The 13870-nt window shown below is 40.1% G+C and overlaps 1 long non-coding RNA gene across 1 annotated transcript; it reads left to right on the forward strand.

The window, feature by feature from the left end:
* Window positions 1–1153: 1153 nt before the first annotated feature.
* Window positions 1154–7183, forward strand: LOC125385532. Its single transcript, XR_007224920.1, has 3 exons — window positions 1154–1829; window positions 2009–2160; window positions 4947–7183. It is a non-coding gene; the product is annotated as an uncharacterized LOC125385532 (long non-coding RNA).
* The last annotated feature ends 6687 nt before the right edge of the window (window positions 7184–13870 follow it).

A 13870-nucleotide genomic window follows, 5' to 3' on the forward strand; every position in this document is an offset into this window, starting at 1 on the left:
CAAAACTTAGTACGTCGTCGGTACCAAAATTTCCGAGCCGTTTCAAACTTTCGAGGTTTATCGAGATTGTGTTATTATTTTGTTAAAAAATTATTTGATAAACTGCGGGAACACTTAGAAATATCTTCGACGGATATACTGAAAAATTTCTCAGTAGACTTAGACTATATATGGTCAGACAATCATGGTCAATGAATTATAGAACAATACTACTGAGAGCGTGGAAATTTCTAAGTAAATATAGACAGTATATAGCCAGACGAGTGTCAGCGATCTATTAAGCATTACTACTTGAACTTCATACAAATTTAATAGAAATAGATACTATATATTCAAACAAGCGCGATTAGGAATTTATTACTGAAGAATTTGTTTCAACTTCTAAATGGAAATAGACAATATATATCCAAACGGCGGTTAAATGAGAAGAATCAGTAAAAATGTATTTGTCGCGTTTATTTTCTGTCGTTGATCGCGTAGATATTAATTTAAACTTTAAAATTTAGAAGTTTGGTTGGTTAAAACGTAGCAGCGAGAACAGAGATTCTGTAATTCATTCCTCGCTGTAACTATACAGCGTTGCATGCGTCGGTTGAATAATTAAGCGCGTACAATTCATTTCGCTCTAAGTCCACGGCCGTGATATTTTCAATTATTTATAATAATTATTTGTCAATTTTAACGTTGCAATAGCAGAACATCTCTCGGTAATCGAGATTCATTAGCGCTAGTTGCAGCCGTACACAGAGTTGTACATGTCGTTTGAATAATTAAATATATGTAATTCGTTTCGGCGCGCGCTTGCGACCACATTATCTGGAGGTTGTTATCGCGCGCACGCGTGCGTACGAGCGAGCGAGCGGCACACGCGAATTTTTCCTTGGTATTTATGCACATGGGTACAAAATAAAGCAACCAGACGGCATGGTATAATGAGTAAAAAGCGCCGTTGAAGATGAAACATTAAAAATACTGCTGGCCGACGGTGACCCACTTGGACCGTATTTGAAAAGGGCGACAGATATTTCGTTCGAGAAAAGTACGAGCGGATGAAGCGCAATTAAGCGTATTTAATTACGATCGATGCGTTTGTCTAGCGTGAAAATATCACCGGGGAAAACTCTATTTCGGTTTAATTTCCCGACACCGAGTCGCGAAAGTAGACGCGTTCTCGGCGATCGCTGGCGGCCGCGTTAATTAACTCGTACTCATACGCGTACTAAAAATAATTCGTTTTGTCGCGACGAAACTCGAAGTTAATCAAACGATATTAGATCGAAGCACGCCGAGAGATTAAACGGATCAGCGCAGTGAAAACGGGCGCGAATGAAAATTACGCGGAAATTATGTAAAATAATGGGAAAGTACACGAGGAGGTAAAATTCTCGTCATCCGTCCGACTAATTTCGATTCGTGCTACCGGCTCGACAAAGCGACTCTTTGAGGAACACGAATCAAAAAAAGAAGAGAATTCCTTTCACACTTATTCTGTCGTCTTTTGATAGCCTACGGCTATTCACTAAAGACACTTTCGCCTTTCGTTCTTCAAATTCCGGAAAAAGCTACGTGAAAAACATTCCGCTCTTTCAATCTTCTCAACATTATTAAAAAACTGATTTCACGTCGACGACGACGCCGACGACGACGGTGGATACGAGCAAGAAAACGAGCGATACTCGAGAGTGGAGTCAAGATGACGAGACAGCCGCATTATCTCGCGGCACGAACGTAAACATTGACACGAATTTTTGCAAGCTTCGCCGTGGTGAACGACGCTGCGAAGGAAAATCGTGAGCGTGAACGAGGCGATGCAAGACGCAAGGGCTGCGGTACGTAAGTAACTCGGTTATGAGCCATCCATTACCTTGTTCAACTCCACCGGCAATGCTCTTACCCCTGGTTGGCTGGCCAAGACCCTCGCCTCCGTTATCGTCCCAACCCCCGCGTCGCATAACTCTCTGATGCCCTAAGTGCACCGGCGTGAAGGTCCCGCATACACTGTTTGCAGAGTTACCCTTCAACGGCGTCAAAGCAGCCTCTTCACCAGCCGACACGATGCCCACGTCCAACGGTATAATTCCACGAACAACCAGAAACAGCGCGGTATCCTTTTTGGCCTTTAACTACAGTAACCAGAACAACAAGGTTTTATAGAAGAAGGTTGAGAGAAACATTTTCACTTCGTGTCATTCTTGGATTATGTCTTCCTGAATATTACACGTATCATTTAACTGCTTTTTTGTATTTGTTATTAATTCGAAAAATTATTTCAAACGATAGAGACTTGGAATCGTGAACTAACGAGTATTGGTAATCGATAGATGATCGTTCCTTGACAATACATAGTATGAGATATATTCTACCTGTTACTCTGTATGATACTCTATTGACACTCTGATTACTGTTCCTTTAAGTTTACACGAATAGTTGGTAAAACAAATCTCTGCTACTCTGATTATGAGTGTTTGACCTAGAAACTGTCGAAGACTATAGGTGAGAGAAAAGCTAAAATCCTCGGAAAAGATTAAAGGGCGTGAAGAAGATCTTTAGCCGATCAATTTAAGCGATACCTTTCGTGTCAACGTTCATGTAATCAAGCTTGAAGCAACGAGCTGTGCAAGTTTCATGGAGCAACGGACTAGCGTGAAATATTCATGCGATACCCGGAGAATAGATCGGACATTCCGTGGGGAGATAAATTCAAGTCGAACATCGCAAGTCGCGGTCAGGTTGCCCTCGGTGCCCTCGGGGAGTTGGCTCATAAATCAAGATAACAAGCTGATTGATCAAGGAAATATAACGCGTCATTGATGAGAAGCGAAACCAAGAAATATTTCAGAAAAATAGCAACAGCTTTCAATTATTTTCCATACCAACTCGCTTTTTCCAAAATCTTTTCTTAGTTTTGAGATTTACAACGTTTTACAACCGCTGATTGTTTCGTCTGGAAAAATTCAAGCAATATTTGCTGTCGACCCTACAGTGCCCTTACATCATTGATCGTAATTATTTTCAGTCGTTTAATTTTTCATCGCGTTTATTGCTCTTCGAAAAACAAATTGCAGAGAGTTTACGTTTTAATGCGTTTAATTAGTTTCAGTTTAGAATTTATTCGGTTTCTCTAGGAGCTAATAGGTCGTTATTATTCCATTAAAGTAAGTTTCAGGCAACTTTGACGGGTCCCATTCTTTAGCCGTGATTTGTTTCACAGCCGGGTCCTCGCCGATATATTTCCGCGAAATCGGAGTTTTTCACGCGCAACAGTAATCGCACAGTGGCTGAAAGCTACAGAATTGCAACCGTTCGATTTTTCCTAACTATTAAACGTTCCTAAATCGAGCGATCCGCTTCCCATTAGAAATTGCTGACCCCCAAACTATTCTCTTTAACCCTTTGCACTCCTATGTCGAGTGTGACTCGACATCAGTTTTTATCTCGGGAGCTCCTTTGTCGAGTCCCACTCGACATTCTTTCATGTCCACTTTTTTTGTGAAACGTGCGAAAGAAAACGAGGATTGCATCCTGGAAATTGTTTCAAGATACATCATACACTTAAAAATTACAAAATACAGCATTAGTGTGAATAAAACTGATATTTAAGTGAATTTGTTTCATCCTTTATTTATTTAAATTGTCTAATTTTTTAGTCAAAGTAAATTTCAAATAAAACAATTAAAATCGTTGAGAGCTGCTGGTAACGAAATTGAAATAAAATTCGGAGTACAAAGGGTTAACGGCGAACCGTTGCGCTTTGAATGTTTCGCGAATCTCCTACGATAGATTCTGAACTACAACGATTTTCCAAATATTGAAATAATTCCAGATATTTCAACATTAACAATAAACATCGGACTAGTGGAAAATATTGCAGATTCAAAAGTGGAATAATTTTTGCAATATCACAAAAATAAAAATAAAAATTAAATCTCAAAATATAATACCCAGAAGTGTGTAAACTTATAGCACAGCTGATAGTGAATATTTTTATTTCGTGGAAAATCTATGAAAGATAAGAACTCGAAATATTTGCATAATTCGCGAGTACAATTCACCAAGTTAATGCACGGCTTTCCATTGTATCGCGGTGTGAATTACATTGCCCGCAAAACTCAGCTAACTTTCATCCGACAGATTACTCGAAAAATTCCCCTCCGAGAGTTAAAGTGTAAGCTTTTCGGCAGACATTGTGCAACTCGATATTAATTCCTTTCAAAACGCGAAGTACATAAAAATAACCTGTTCACGTAGTGAAATGCTATTCTGTCGCGGCGATTCGATGTATTTGATTCAAAAATTTGTTGTTTCACATGTTGCGTAGCTACAAGCTTTGCCACACAGTGTATGGAAGCGTGTGACAGGGTCGATATTATCCTGGCCACGATACGGCTAACAATTTTCTGCGAGAGTAATGGAAAACATCGACACTTATTGGTCATTTTAGCAACGATTCCCCCGTTTTTCACCGGTTGCAACCTGTTTTTCATATGGCCGAAACTGTCGTGTTACGCGACGACGAGCCATCGAAACGCGTGAAACGCCGGTTGTGCTTTTTTCCATACCCTATTGACATTAATTCTGCAAACGCTTTGTAGGATGCTAAACGCTGATCGGGAAAACGATACTGTATCAATGTATCGTTTATTGAAATGTAACAATGCATTATGATTAGACTGCGGATTTTTATGTATTTTAGAGACCCATAGAACGCACATAATATCCAAAAATGTATATAATATGTAAATATTTAGATGCTGAATAAGTGAGACAAATTTTTGCTTAAATCTTACCTTTTTAACCGCGTATATTTATATTTATGACATAATCGAGAATTTAAACAAATAATAGCATTGTATGATTACGAAGATACGAATACTTCTATGGTTCACTATTTATCACGATAGAGCTTCGAAAAATACTGGCCAATGGATATGTGCAAATCTTTACAGGTTCAAACTATTAATCAAACTCGCCCATAAGATACAACCAGGAACCCTGGAAGAACGAAGCAACCAGAACAGAATAGAAGAGTATCGAAGAGGAACAAAACGACGATGGAAATGGAAATGGAGAGGAAAGTGACTGGGAATTGAACAAAGTGCGGAAAATGGATTACGCGTCAGATGAAGAACCAGCTGCGAACGAGTAGAGGAATGAAAGGGTGACAAGACAAGTTAGAGCGCGAGACACAACGAATCGCAGACGCAACGTGGTGAAAATTTGTGATACCGTCCCGTGTCAGAAAATTGGACGAAGCAAGAAGGGGGAGATCCTGAAAGACGAGATATAGATTTAGGAAGGTGCGAAAGAGAGAAGGAAAAATAACAGGAAGAGGCAGAGGGTAACTGTATAGGACCTTAAAAGGTTGGAAAGGAAAGGGTAACAACGAGAACGAGGGATGAGGTAAAGAAGTAACAGAAGGGGTTAAGAAGGGGTTAAAGCGTGGTGCGCTGGGAAAAAGAGAACCCCGAGGGAAAGGGACAGATAACGACGGATAGTTAGAAAAAGGGTGAAGGGCAAGAATTACGATGGAAAAAGGATAGAAAGCTGTGGATGATGGAAAAAGGGGAATAGGTACAAAGAGAAAGGTGAGCGATTGGTACGAGAGAAAGGAAAGATTGAGAGAGAGGAGGAAGGGATGGTGGAAAGGGGTTAGGTTAGGTAGGAAAGAGGAAAGTGACAGCGCGTCGGAAGAAATAAGCGGAAAATAGAGAAAAGCGGAGAGAGGCCATGATGGCAGTAGTATAGGTCGGCAATTTCTCGGACGCAGGAGCAAGAACTTTTAGCCCGTTAATTTTATGCAGACGGAGCTTCCTCTGGTTCTTCCTCCGCTATTCCTCCGTTCAATTCGACAAGGGTTCAGACCACGGGAAGGGTAGAACGGAACAGGAAAGAGCATGCTACGTGGAAAATGGCTGTGACCGCTAATCCAATCGGCTTTCGCGAGAATTAAGGCTGCTCTTTTCTAGCGTCGCGCGTGGATCCAATTTGGCACTTAGGTAATTAACGTTGCCTACGAGGCGGCCTGACAACGAACTTACGCGCGTAATTAACGCAGTCGCGTAGGCTTAAAGCGACATTGCATTAACGTACGGGTTCGACCTGTTCGTCCCGATGGATGCTGGATGTCGTGGATAGATGACGTGTTAGGATCTGTCTGAAAGGGTGACAACTACGAAACTTACGACAGGGTATTAGCTATCGACGTATGAAGACGTGAATGCTAAAATTTCTTTCAGTCAGCGTACTCCATCCGACTCTTAGTACGTAGAAGATAAAATTCGTTTGTCAAAAATAGGAATTTTGCGTATCATGCAACATCGGGGGAAAAATTCAAGGGACCCGGTAAAAATTTGTCTTCGCTTACGATGCGCACATACTCGCACGCCTGCCGCGAATTTCCTGCGGATTATTCCGGATTAAGCGACCAACTTTTAATTGCATTGTATTTTGCGATGGAATGTTTAATCAGCGGCGGAAAACGCGGAACAACGGCACACTTTTCATCGACGCTCGGTAATGCGCTTAGCCGAAAGTAATCAGAAAGCAGGACGTGCGTTTTCGTCGGCTTTTTCGCCGGTTGCTTGCAACTGAACACTGTATAAAGCAGTGTGCAAACTGGCGTCGAACCACCGAATTTTCTATGGAGAATCCCAGCGAAAAAAGAAAGCCGGGTATTTGATGAGAAACCACTGGCTGTTATCGTTCATAACTAACTGGTGAATTGCTGTTGAATACAGGGATTGGGAGAAATTATAAACCGTGTGGATATTAATTACGTGCAAAATTGCTTGTACAATGATTTCTGGTAATCCGAGACGGAGGAATAATCCGTAAATATAAGTTGAATTTATATGCACTGGCTGTTCGTAAGTATTAGCATATCTGCATTTTATACGTGTGACAACAGGTTCAGATAATGGAAATAATTTTTATGGCAAACACATTGTTCTCAAATAATTCTCTAATGTAAACTTCGTTAAACAAATGTTGAACGATTTAAATACAAAAATCCAGAGAAGTTTATATATTCAACATTTGTAATTAAATAACAGCAAATACGACAGAAGCATTAATAATTCGAATGTCAGAATTGGTTAAAATAATGGTCTAAAAACGCAATAAATGTAAACAAGAAAAATGTAATCTTATTAAAGATTAAAGATAAAATTTGCCTTAAAACGTTCAATATATGGTTTCTTTGCTTACCTAAGATTATATTCATAATCTCTGTTTGATCTAGGATTATAAGAGAGGCTATAATTCAAGCTTTTACCAACTCCCTAACGATATTTCAAGTTTATCTTATTTTCTGTAAACGTGCCACTGTGATACTTATGAAGAGAGGTGTACGCGTATTCTCATGCATCAGTGTTGCACGCAGAAAAGTAATTCGTTTTCAGATAAGAAACTTTTTGACAAGCTACCGATATGTTGTATCCGCCAGTGATTCTGTTATTGACCTAAGAGGAGCATCGTGCTTCTTGTTTGCTCTAAGGATCCCTGCCGGTGTATGTTACAGGAAAGGACACAAAAGAGAACGTCAAACAGGCTAAAATATTTCTCCAACTTCCTGTCGATAGTCGAACCTTTCTACTTTTCTTTCAACTTGAATTTCCACGAGTCAACTTATACCCTCTTACTGTCACATTTTCAAAACGATCACAAAGAGATCGACATTGAATACAGACAGCTTTCCTTGCCGATACAGATTCTTCTCGAATAAACTCGTAATTTTGTTCAGATCCTTTCGTCAACACGTAACCACGTCCGAAACTTTTACCCTTGTCGAGTGTTATAAGTGATCGATTTGGTGTAGAATGAGGCGTGCGAATTTGCAGTAGATCTTCATCAAACACACAGCATGACTTAAACTTCTGGGCTACATCGTTCACGTCGCGCCATGGGCTAAATGTAACGCAATAACACGCACTTTCTGTACATCACAATTAGCCAGTTTATTGAGATCGGTTCGAACTTTTAACAACGTCTATCACATTTCAGTTTGGATATTAATTTGCTCGAGGAATCTAAGACTCTAGGAAGAAGAAGAAGAATCTGACGAACTCAATACATCGCAGTAACGAAGTATGTGTCTATAGAGGTTCTTATGAGTGTATGTCTTGCAGTTTTTGAATAATTCATTCGAATACGCATCCACAGCAACCGTAGCCTCAACTTTGATCGATCGTCGCTTTACGCTTTGAACTTTACGCTTGAAACAACCAACCGATCTGAGAACGGAGATTGTATAACGCGTAACAGGAGCGACGCAGTTCGGTCTCGGTCCGGTCGGACGTCGCGACGCTGCATAATTAAGATTTCTTTATCATCGCATTTGAATGCAAGAATGCCCGACCGCTGGGCCCTTTTGTTCGTACACACGGCCAGAGAGTGGCGTTATCTCGCGGCCTCTAAATTTTCCTGAGTTACAATCGCGAATTCAGTCGGGCCCCTCGTTAATTAGCGACCGAAAGAAGAATCGCCGGAGGACTCGTAAATCAAGAACAATGCCGGGAAATAGCACGGCCGACGGGGATGGCTGCGAGCCTCCGCCAACGCCAGAATATCCCCACTGTCTCCACCCCTCTTTTTCTCGCAGTTTCCCCATCTCCGCCCTCTCTGCTTTTCTCTTCCTCACCTTGGCAACTGGTAACGCGAGTTTAGCCAGGAGAAAAAAATTCCTTTTTCGTCCGGAAACGCGGTCGACGCATCACCAACCAAGACGATTCGAAGGTCGCGCAGCACTTTTGGTTTCGCATAAAATTTAACGGGAGCTTTCATTTCCACGTAATCGGCCGATTCGATTCTTCCGTTCGCCCAGACCCCTCTGATCAACCAGAATAATCCGGCCGGACAATGACGGGGATTTTACGAGCTGGAAAGCAGCCGGAAACCGTGGGTCAAACGAAAATCTACCGATTTCTAACCGAATCCAGTGAAAACGCGAAACAAGCAATTTTTTCCAGAATATTTCGCGTGTGCGGTTAGAGTGACACGGTGCAACGTTGAAACGGTCATCTGAAGTTCAATTTTTCGCCTCCTTCCAAAAATAACTGGCCATTCTCTCCTCTTTTTGTATTTTGCAAGCGACGAGATTTTTACCTTTAGGATTGTATTTGTTAGGACAAAGTTAGTTCAGGGAAGATATACGAATTTTCCAAATTCAAAAAGTGGAAGGTGTAAAATATTGTATAAAAAACTCAAAATTCACTCAGTAGGATTTTCTATTCGATAAGAGAAATGTATTTTTACTGCACGCGAATTTTAATTTATTTCCGTATTTCTGAATAAAACTTTCTATCGAGAATGCCTGTTTGGTAAGAAAACTGTGATACATCGATCAAGTTATTTATTATTTATAAGCTCCGAATAAAATTTTTGTAGATAAATCTTTCTTATTTCTTTTGAGATAAAAATTGAACTGCATAAGAAGCGTCTATATATATTTCAAATTCCGAAGTGTAACTTTCTTTTGTACGATTCGAGAACTTGATAAACATTGCGTTTCGAACTTTCACAGAAGTTGGAAAAATTATACAGAATCGCAATGGTTTCGTTCATTCTCTCGATATTCTTTCCGACCAATGCACGAAAACTCGTTTCCAGCGACATTTTACAATACACGTTTACAGCACCGGACTGGTCGGTTATGATTCAACGTATTCGGTTCAGTCATCAAAACGAACTCGATTTCCCGCGTAATCGAAATTCCATTTTTTGTTCGAGAAAAATTCAAAACGTTAATGAACAGTGCATGTACATTTCCATTTGATTCCTTTTTTCTTTTCGAAAGATACGTTTGAAGATCACACGGGAAAAACGGGACAAATCAAGTTTTATATTTGTTTTTACAAATATGCTCTTTTATTTAACCAAACACAGTATACTTTCCTACATTCTTCATACTTTTAAGAACATCACTCGTAAAATATTAGAACAGCGAAAATATTCAAATCTCGTATATACAAACAGTTATACATTGGCTTCTACAAAATTCGTCAAAATATATTCTTTCTTAGTTATGAAGTGACATCAGAATAAAAAAATTAACTAGGGCGTTTTTATTACTTTTTTTACCTACGATCTACAAATATTACTATATTTTTCTGTGAACATTCTTTGCTTGGTTTTTAATATTGGCGTCAACTTAATTATTTAATTAATATAATGTGCAGAAAAGGAACGCGCATATAGTTGTGAGATGTTCGCACGAAACGGTGTTTGAGCAACGTTGTTCAAGCGTCACTTATACTGCGCAAGATTGATGACTGCTTTGGGATTCAATTTGCGTGTCGTTTAATTACGGGGAAGTTCAGGAGATGTGTTGCTGCAGCAGCGATCGTGGAATTCCGTGGTACGTTTTAAACTACCTTTTGCGTCATTGAATTAACGTATACCTCGGTGCCATCTTTAAAATTATTTTCTTCAATTTACACAGTCCCCCAACACTCTATTACGTTGTTAAAGTTTTTGTTTGGAAACTCCGCATTATCTTTCGAAGAATCTCGAGTTTCCTATCAAATAACTGATGACAAATCTTTTTACTCAATTTGCAATATATTATCCTTAAGATCGAAGAACCGAGACCCTCTTGAAACATTGCATTAACATTATTAGTGAAATTTTGCGAGCCGTGAAATATAGTCAGCAAGAACAAGTTTTCAGTAGATTGCAAAAGAATCCTGATCAAATATCGAACAACTTGAAACCTCTTACATAATTCCATTAACAATGTTCGTGGAATTTTTCATATCACAAATTGTCAATTCTGAAAAATATTCTTACACAACGATACCAAATTTGCTAATAAATAAAACGAAGTTTCACAACGAAATTTTACAATCAAGCTATCTGAGAAGAGTACTTTGACAATTTAATGTGCAACCACGTATTAAAAACTACTGTACAGATCATCCGATTAGCCTGTTCAACGAAAAATTGTAAAATTATGATAGTGAAGTTTATAACCTGTAACCTGTCACTTGTCAGTTCACTAATATTATTAGTTGGTAAATTGTTGCACAGGAAGACCCTGGACGTTACAAGAGCACGAAGTTAATTTGGCCGACGTAATTCCCGGTAGATCTCGAACAAGTCGAACAGTGGACGATCAAGAGTCGGAGATACGCGCAATTAGCATCGCGCCTAGAATGCCCAGACGGTACTGCATTATTTGTACCGTATGGAAGAAGAGGATATCGGGAGTAAAGGACAAGTAGGGTTCATGGTGAAATGCACATCGATCCGACCGCAGTTGGATTGCCAAACCGCCGACTGCATTGCAGCCCGTCCATCGGGTAGTCCGCGTCGACGCTCGTGCCGTGCTCGCGCCATGGGAAATTTAATTTCCCAGGCTACGGCTCTCGGATACACAAGCGCCGCCGGCTATGATCGCCCCCTCCTCTCGCTCTGCTGCGGCCTGCGCGCGCCAATATTCCACCGAAACACGCGAAAAGCGCACAGCCCGTGATTTCGGCCGAGACCGCTCGGTTTCGCCTGGCGAAAAACTCTCTAATGGATGACCGGCCCGTTTCAAAGCTACGGTTACATTGTTTGCGTGGGGGATGATCGCGTGTAATTGTCCGAAAATGAGATCTACGATTCCGTTTCGCGTTACATTGAGGCTGAAAGTAACTAAATATTTGATTAAGAGAACAAACGAGAAAATGCATAGTGGTTCCGCATGGGAACATAAAATTGTATAATCAACGTTGCTTTTCTCCGTGTTCTATTACGTGTCGTCTTTTTTCTACTTTTGGTCAAATGAAAAATAAAAAATGGATTGAAGAATAGGATAGCAGTACGAGGTTACCAGGAAGCAGACTGCAACGCCCTTTTGTATCGGCTGCCTGTAACAAGCAGCGAAACGCGCGTCGAATGTCACGTACGGTGAATTTGCAAAAGCAACGAGGACACGGTTGATCCTGTGAAGCCGTTGATAACACAGATTCTGGAACGAGCTTGCGACGCTACCCTCACAGAGGGCGAGGTGTTCACGTTTCGTTAGGGGTGGTTTCGGCTGTTGGATCGATAAAAGCTGTGTTTGAATTTCGCGCGGAACTTCGTCCACTCTTGGCTGCAGCCGATTAAACATTTACCTTGGAATAATGTATCGCTTTTACTTTTCCAACTTATTGTTGGACAAGTATGTTTCGAGCAAGCACATCGAACGAGATTAAATTTGTACAGTGTGCAAGAAAATCGAAGCTAGCAGAAGTGGTTATCGACTTTTCGCATGTACATAAGTAAGTACATAAGAACTAAGTTCGTACGCGTCAAAATAACTGTTAACAATTGATCTTTTCCCCGCGGAAACTCGTAGACGGTGGAAAAATGGGAAACATGAGGGAACTGGTTAATTTAATGAAGGCCGCGGAAAAGAGAGGGATTAATGAACTTCACCAGAATTTTACGATCGCGGTGGCTCGACCCTACAAATGAATTAAATTACAATTACCATCCCCTCCCAACCTAACCCTCTTTCTGTGGTCCCTTATCGACTCGGTTCTTAATTCAATTGCGAGAAGTGGCCCAGATGAAAAACGACGAACCGAGCGGCGTTAAAATAACCATCTATCCCTCGCTGGCCCTTGGTAATTGCGTTCCACCCGGTGTATTATGCAATACGATCGTGTCACTCCACGATGGAATCCAGGAGATAATTCGATTTTTGTGACCCTTGCGTCACAAAAGAGGCCTGATGTTTCATATCGTTGAAATTACTTTAACCTCTTTGATAGAAGGCCTTCCCTGGAAACTTTCGAATTCCGAAATACGAGCGATTTTTTCTTCTAGTTAAAACAGATGTTAGTTAGTAGCAAGTTTGTGAAAGATTTCTTGTTAATAGATTTAATAAATGCTATTATCTCGCATATGCAAAAATTCAGCCCTGAAAAAAATTAAACCGGATTCAACTAGATTACGGTAATCTGAAAGAAGAGAAAGGAAATGTTCAGTTTATATTTCTTTGAATAGGATTCATGTAACCGAATGAAAGGAAACAGCCGTCAGTTGGCCATGTCAGAAAGGAAACGCAGGGTGTACGGTATAAAGAGGCTAGCGGAGAATATAAAATGTACGAGAGGATAGTTATATACCAGTGGATATTCAGATTGCAGAGACAGGATGACGAAACAACTTTCATGATTAAAAATACACACGAAATATGCAGCTTGCAAATACACAGCTTGCAAATTAATTCCTGCGTCGTGTAAATTAATTCGTTTTACCAATATTATCATGTATTAATATCGCAGCGCTCATCATGGAAAATACAGAAATCCTTGTTTTATAAAATAGATAGATGTACTCTCAAAATACCCTCAAGATATACCTTGGATGTGTTGCAACTTTAATATCTCCATTTCGAAAGGAAATATTGCGATGAAATATAAATTTTGAACACACCGCGATCAAATATTAGTATTACAGAATATTACGAAATAGTCAGACATTAGAGTAATTTTTGCCAAATTGCATATATTATACATATACATATCTCAAAGACAACCAAGATGGAGCGATATTGCAGTGTTATTAAAATACTCGATAGAATTCAGTTGCGTATTTCGTTAACGTAATACGTAGAAACTGACGGTAGAATCATGATTGTCTTTTCATAAAGCTCTGACGTCCAATTACATCTCTGGATAAAAAGTGGAAGCGTTATTACTATCGAGAGTTCGGAAGAAACTTAAAAACTGCTCATCGGTTACCGATCCGCCTGTTAACGAGACTTCGTTCACCGTTGAAGGAAAAAGAGCTTCGTCGGTCTTTGATGCGACTGTGACGGGAACTAGCTGGAACATTCGATAACTTACGTCAGCGACTCGATCCCTCGTTGGTTACTTTCGGCTATCCTGTGTATAAG

Source organism: Bombus terrestris, chromosome 8, assembly GCF_910591885.1.
Source record: "Bombus terrestris chromosome 8, iyBomTerr1.2, whole genome shotgun sequence".
Lineage (NCBI taxonomy): Eukaryota > Metazoa > Arthropoda > Insecta > Hymenoptera > Apidae > Bombus > Bombus terrestris.